This window comes from Loxodonta africana, chromosome 17, assembly GCF_030014295.1.
Source record: "Loxodonta africana isolate mLoxAfr1 chromosome 17, mLoxAfr1.hap2, whole genome shotgun sequence".
Classification (NCBI taxonomy): Eukaryota; Metazoa; Chordata; class Mammalia; order Proboscidea; family Elephantidae; genus Loxodonta; species Loxodonta africana.
This window is the reverse complement of record NC_087358.1, coordinates 23,299,906-23,307,529: the sequence shown is the minus strand read 5'-3', so window position 1 is coordinate 23,307,529 and position 7,624 is coordinate 23,299,906. Positions and strand designations below refer to the sequence as shown.

Sequence of the window (7,624 nt, the reverse complement as noted above, 5' to 3'; positions counted from 1 at the left end):
ACCCACTGCCATAGAGTCGATTCCAACTCATAGCAACCCTATAGGACAGAGAAGAACCGTACTACAGAGTTTCCAAGGACAGCCTGGTGGATTCGAACTGCCGACCTCTGGTTAGCAGCTGTAGCACTTAACCACTATGCCACCAGGGTTTCCCCCCTTATATGTGGTAGACATTTTTATTGTTTGAGTCATGTTCATGTTCTCCTTCTTCCTTACAAAGAAAACACAAATATTATTCAAGGTGGCGTTCAGCCCTGCTGAACATTGTAACTTTCAAAGACAAAAATAGAATGGATAAGTGAGGCAGTTTTGACCACTGAGATACTGAAAGAATTTTGTTGTTGTTGTTAGGTACCCTTGAGTCAGTTTCAACCCATAATTACCCTATGTACAACAGAAAAAAACACTGGTCTTGCACCATCTAGGAACTTCTCAAAGCAGGAACCTTGAGTCCAAAGGACATGCTCCGCTTCCAGTACTGCTTTCTTGGTGGTATGAGGTCCCCATGTCTCTCTGCTCACTTCTTTCTTTTATGTTTCAGAAAAGAGACTGGCTGAAGAGACAATCCAATCTTGTAGATTGAGCAGTGCTTCATTAACATAACTGCCACTAATCCCATCTCATCAACATCATAGAGATAGGCTTTATAACACATAGGAAAATCTCATCAGATGACAAAATAGTGGACAACCACACAACACTGGGAATCATGGCCTAGCCAAATTGATACACATATTTTTGGGGGACACAGTTCAATCCATGACAGTAACTTATGGAGAAAAGACCTGGTGATCTGTTCCCACAAAGATTATAGCCTAGAAAAGCCTATGGGGCAGTTCTACTCTGTCCTATAAGGTTGCTGTGAGTCAGAATTGACTTGATGGCACACATGACAACAACAACTTGTAACTTACAGAGCCCTGGTGCTGTAGTGGTTAAGAATTTGGCTGCTAACCAAAAAGGTCTACAGTTTGAATCCACCAATTGCTCCTTGGAAACCTTATGGAGCAGTTCTACCTTGTCCTATAGAGTCATTATGAGTCAAAATCGCTTTAGGAAGGACTGGTTTGTTTCTTATTTTTTTTTTTTTTTGTTTATGTAACTTACATTTTTTTGAAAGTACCTTGCATTCATAATGGATGCTGTCTGGGTTATGGCACACATTTTAATGTTAAAAGTTAAATTCTTTTTTTACATGCAAGTAGCATGAATAGTTTTTCTCAAACGGGAACACTGATTATAAAAAGATGACATACAACACAAATTAAGTGCCTTTTTTAATTGAAAAGCTAATAAACTGCCTAGTTGCATTTCTCCCTCAAAACAAACTGGGTAGTAACTGAGTCTGTAGTCAAAATATTCAAAGCTGAAAGGATTAAAAATAAAAGTACAAGTCCTCAGGTTCAATTAAGGGAGCCTTGCTACATACAGGCTAACCCATCCCGGAGGTACTGCTTGACTCTAGGGAGCCAGAAGTCATCCTAACGACCTCACTCAGATAATTTACCTCAAATAGCCCTTTCCAGTTTCAAACTCATAAAGATAATACCTTTTAAATTCTACTTCAGCAAACTCTTGCAAGTTGTTTTATTTGCAATGCCAACTTTTAAAAGGTTGCCTAACTAAAATTAATGACAGTAAACAGGGCAGGAAGTGCTTTACAAAAGAGGTAAAGCCCAAAATGCCACCTTTCTTAGAGAACCCACAGTTCAGTTTTATTCAGAGCAAAAAAAAAAAAAAAAAAAAAAACCTTTGATCACACTGAGGGAAACTCAGATATAGGTTTTAGAATCCTTACTCAAAGTACACATGCAATGAGGACAACATTCTACTAAAACAATTGATTTGCTGCTGCGTTTGTCTACTGTTTGCATAACATTTACAATTATAAACAGAGTAGTGCTACCAGTGTTTGGGATAATCCTTACAGTGTTACAGTGTCAGGCACATTTCACTTCTCTTCACATAACTGGTTCTCTTTGCGTACCAAGGCTTCCTCCTCTTTAGCAAAGTCATTTTTGATATTGAAGTTCTTGCAAATCTCCTCATGAGTTTTCTCTTTGATTATATTGGCAAAAGTCTTGCATGTAGCATCAAGCGAACCTTTAATGTCTAAGTAGTTTGCAGCCAGAATAAGTTCAAAGAGTGTTCCCTGGTCAACTTTCAGGAATTCTGGATCCCAAACAGGGTTATTGTCTGTTACCTTTTCTTTGTTCTCCTCATGGGGAGGAGGAGGTTCATCCTTGTGGTGGATGCGTTACTGAATAACATTTGATAGAGGAACTGGGTCATCATCTCCTTCATCATCTATTCCCAAATCTCCAACATGGCCTCGATAGTCTCAGATTGTTTGGCAATTTCCACATCAGCTTCAAATATCTCTCCTGTTTACAGCAGTAAACAAGGCAGAAAGTGCTTTACAAAACAGGTAAAGCCCAAAGTGCCACATTTCTTAGAGAACTCACAGTTCAGTTTTATTCAAAGCAAAGCAAAAAAAAAAAACCTTTGATCACACTGAGGGAAACTCAGCTATAGGTTTTAGAGTCCTTACTCAAAGTACACATGCAACTTAATCGAAGACATGGTGTTTGGCCTCAAGTGAATGGCAAATTTGGAGGTTGGTGAGAGTTGGGCAGCATCAACCAAGCAGAAGAGATCTGCAGAGAACAAGGCTACTCCCATATACCTACGATTCATTATGTTGAAGTAGACATTGTGGTAAGTATCTGAAATGAGCAATTTCAGGGGCTTTTTTTTTTTAAAGGAAAGGAAAAGTGAGTTTAAGGTCACTTCAGTGGAATGAGAAGAATAAAAGGATAAAAGGACAAGAAAATAGTACAGGAAACTAGGCAGAATGTAGACCACAACCAGCTCTCAAAAAAAAAAAGTCACATTGATTAAGTGGCACAATTGATTGGTGTAACTGACGTCACTAAGTTGTATACCTCTCAAAAGTTGAATTGGCAAATATTGTGTGATATATATTTTTACAATAATAGCAACAACAACAAAAAGAGTAACTTCTGAGGCTACTTATGTACAACCAAATGCCCAATGGGATTTGCTTTCTTGGTTTGGTGGTTTAGGGTCATGGATTCTAGGGATACCCCAATTACTGTATTTTTATGCAAATAATATGCACCCTCTATGTTTGTTTGCCAACTGCTCCCTCTCCCCACGAGGTATTTTCACAAATGCTGCAATACCAATTTATTTTTACATTTTGCTCTAAAAAAAAAAAAAATTAGCACACTGTTCTTATGCAAATACCTTACAGGGAAGGAAGCGTTTGACAAACAAATGTAGAAGGTGTGTTTTAATTGTGTAAAGATACAGTAATTGGCCTTATGTCGTTTTTAGTTCTTCTGTTCTACATCCTATTTCTTGGCATAGTGCCTGCTGTCTTAAAAACATGCATTTGGCTATCTAAGGTGCAACATTGGTTTTTATTCACCTTATGCAACAGACACAGAAAGAGAGTTAGGGATAGGAGGAGGGAACGGAAGGTATGTCTAATTGCCTCCATGTACAACTGCCTCTTTTGTCATGAAACCAGGAGAACTGGATGGTGTCTGGCTACCATTACTGAACATTTTGATCAAAAATTCTATAGAAGAATCCTGATCAAAAGGGGAAAAAAGTAGAACAGATTTCAAATTGTCTTGGGGTTCAGCATTTTTGGAGCCATTGATGCTGGATGATCCCTAGAAACTATTGCCCTGATAAAATTTTTAAACCTTAAACCAAAATTACCCTCTGAATCTTCTCTAACCAAAGAACAGTTTGACTTAATTTGTAAAGAATGTCTGCCTTGAGCATTGTGCTTTTTTAAAGGACCATATATATGGAATCAAATTGATAACAGCAACTCAAAAGGTTATATAGGAAGCTTAGGGGGTAGTGAATTTATGTCAGTGGGGGAGGAACAAATCAGAAAAAGAGGGTGAGAATGGTTGCACAACTTGAAGATTGTAATTAATGTAACTGAATTGTACATATGGAAATTGCTGAATGGTGTATGTTTTGCTGTGTATACTTTCAACCAAAAAAAAAAAAGGCTCACACATTTCCCCCCAGAAGGAATCAGGATTTAGGAACCAACCACATCTAGTGCCTTAATGATCTATCACTTTTGGTCTAAGAATCAATAACAAACAAATGAAATAATCCCATGAAATGACCAATTAGAAGGAAAGCTACGTATTGTTTTGCTTTCTGCATTAAGTGAGCCATATTTTTGAGAGGAAGAGAGGACAACACTCTGGTTTACAACTCTAGCATTTAGAATTTCAGGCCAAGCTTGCACTGAAGAATAAGAGAAGGATGCAAGCTTTAAATAAAGACGGAAATTAAACTTTAGGCTGTATTGCATTGCAAAAACACAAAGTGGCTGACATGACATAGACTCTATTCAAATTATCACTGAGGAAACGGACTGGGAGATTCAGAATGTCATGTATAGATGCAATGAAAAAAAAAAAAATCAACCCTTTCCTATGTATAATTTGCTTGGTTGAAACTCCTCAAAAATCAGGAGCATATTCATATAATATGAAGTTAAATAATAAGAAAGTAATGGTCTCAAAGTGTCACACTTCCATATAAAAAAAGAGATTCAAATAAAGCATTATTCATAAAGAACCTATCCAGCAATGTGTTTTTTCAAAGATCTTAGAAAATAACTAATAAAAAATGAGGAAAAAAAACTAAGAAACTGCCATAGAGCAAAGGAAACTAAGGTGACAAGAGGACTAACTGCAAAATGCTCTAGAGAAGTGTATCCTTGAAGTGAAAAAGGACATTAGTGAGAAAAACTGGTGAAATCTGAATAAAGCCTGGAGTTTAGTTAATAGTGACATACTAATGTTGGCTTTTTTTTTTTTCTACTTTTGGTAAATGTACCCTGTTTATGTAAGATATCAGTATTAAGGGCAAATAAATGAGAAGATACAAAAAAGATGTATTTTCTTTGCAAATTGTTCTGTAAATCTCAAGCTATTCTAATTTTTTTAAAAAAAGTTTATTTTAAAAAAAAGGACTCAAAATACAAATAAAGGATGTATGCAGACAATTCACAGAAGAAAACAATACAAAATAAAAGTAGGTGAAGGACACAGACAATATCAGGGCAGAATTCCAATAAAATAGAAAACTTTATAAAATGTTCAAACATAACTATAATAAAAATGCAATGAAAAGTGCATCAATTTTTATTTGTCAAATTTATGTACAAGGTTGTTGTTATCACAGCAGTATACATGCCAGAATTTTTTTTTTTAAAGAAGTCTTCTATGTGTCTAATGTGAACGAAATGGTGAAATTAAGAATACATTCATTTTGAATGTTTAAACTTTTAATGAAAGGTTGAAATTTAGCATACAGATATTTAGTGATTTAATTTTACATTTTAAAATGAGGTACAGACTTGTATACACACTATATGCTTATTTCTGCAAAGATGTGTGTGTTTTTATTTTAATAACAAAATTTTGTTACTAGGTTCTGTCCAGTCAGTTGCACCTCACAGTGACCCCATGTGACAGAGTAGAATTACTCTGATGGGTTTTTTTAGGCTGTAATCTGTACTAAAGCAGATTGCCAGGTCTTTCTCTTGTGGAACCACTTGGTGGTTTTGAACCACCAACATTTCTGTTAGCCACGAAGCACTTAACCATTGCACCACCAGGGCTCCTTAGCAAAATAGTACATATTTTTTTCTTAAAATGTATATTGGATTGCATAGATTTATGTGCAACACAGGCTTTAGTACTGGACATTGCAGCTCTTGATCTGGCAGATGGATTGTTTTCAGTCTTCAGCAGTAAATAGAACAAACACAAATCCATATTCACTGTTCTACCTCAGTGGGCTTTATTAACCAGCCCACTTTCTATAATATGCTTTGCCAGAAACTGGATCATCTTGACATTCATAAAACGCTCTTGTAAGTCCACATTATTAACGTTGTGATGATTGGATCTGATAAGCAGAAGGTTGCAAGTATTGTAGATGAACCAATAAGAAGTGTGTCTGATTGCAGGAAATAAATAGCTTGAAGCTTTAGAGGCCCATCACGTTTGTCACATTTTTAGATTTCAATAACATGGTACAGGTTAGCATGTCCCTTCTAAGACAAAGGATATATTTGTGCACCTTTTATCCCATATCATTAAGTAGTATCCTGGGTAAAGTCTCTGGCAAGCTTGAACAGGATTATAACAGCATAGAAGACCATGTTTTCTTCAACAGGGAACAACTCATCATTTGAAAGCCAGATTTTGGTGTTCTGTTTGGCCCTAGAAGAGATAGAGTATCTGTCGAATATAGGGTATCAAAGGACTCAGTGACTGGACCTATCCATCATGATATGAATATTGTCAGAAAAAAATGAATTAAATAATTATGTGGACCAAGCAACAATTCATCATATAACTGAATTGGTGCATTCATGATCAGCCCAACTGGGTCCAAAAGGGAAAGTGGCTCAGACTCCCATGTCCCCTACTTCTGTTAAATCTAAGCCTTTTTTTTTTTTTTTAACCTCACATCTATGAATCCATGTCGAGTTTTCTACGACCAACATACAGAAGAGGGGAAACATAAACAAAGGTCTGTTGCACAAATGGGTTAAGATAATAAGTAGGTATTAGCTACAGTCCCTCTCAAGGATGTCTTGAGGGACAGTGGTGAAGGGAAATCCACGTAATAGCCTGAGTGAATTTAGGCAATCATTTTGTATGGAGGGAGAAATGACAAGTTATGTACTTACCCTGGATAACGGTTGAACTGTTTGTTTAGGTACGGAAAAGGAACTAGATCATAGTATCACATCAAAGATTAGTGGAAGAGGAATGTAGATTAACATATGGGAGTACACGTATAAAAGTACATGTTTTTATGTCTGATGTTAAAGTCTACTAAAACATTCACTGCTGAGGAGACACTAACCAACCAAACAGAAAGATGATTTGTGTATCTATGTCAATCACTGCCTGTCCTTGACCATTCTGAGGCTGCTGTAATGGGTCCATGAATGGAATGGACATGGTAGCAGGTATGGAAGCTGCCCATTTACCCAGAAGTAAAGGACTCCATTCTCCATGCTGCTCTCACTACTACAACTGCTGATGGACTGATGTACAACAGCAGAGACTGAAATTGAGCTCTCAATATCGCATGCCTTGAGTTGACTAGCAAGCTCCTTAGTGGCAGGTTGATTATATCTGACCCCTTCAACCATTGAGGAGATAGTAATTTATCATTACATGTGTTTACTTCGTCTCTGAATATGAATTTACCTTCTTTGATCCTTATGTTTTTCACAACATAATCTATTGAAGGCTCATAGACTGGAATATGATTCCTCCCAGTATTGATGTAGACAAAGAGACCCTTTAAATAGCAGAGGAGAAGTGACAGAGAAAGCAGAACGACAGGATCAACAGAGAGATATATCTACCATATACTGCATTACTCAGTTATAAACATGTGAACAACACCCTATGAGGTACTCAGGGCTCTGTCCTCCAAGATGTAGTATATACATTGAAACAACAGCTAATGTAAGGTGTGATGATCCCAGTAAGGATACACCATAAGTGAGTCTAAAATCCAAGTAATAGAA

General features: G+C 36.7%; 1 pseudogene; it reads right to left on the bottom strand.

Annotated features, from left to right (window-relative positions):
- Positions 1–1,874: 1,874 nt before the first annotated feature.
- On the bottom strand, positions 1,875–7,240 carry LOC100660278 (S-phase kinase-associated protein 1-like; annotated as a pseudogene).
- Positions 7,241–7,624: the final 384 nt, after the last annotated feature.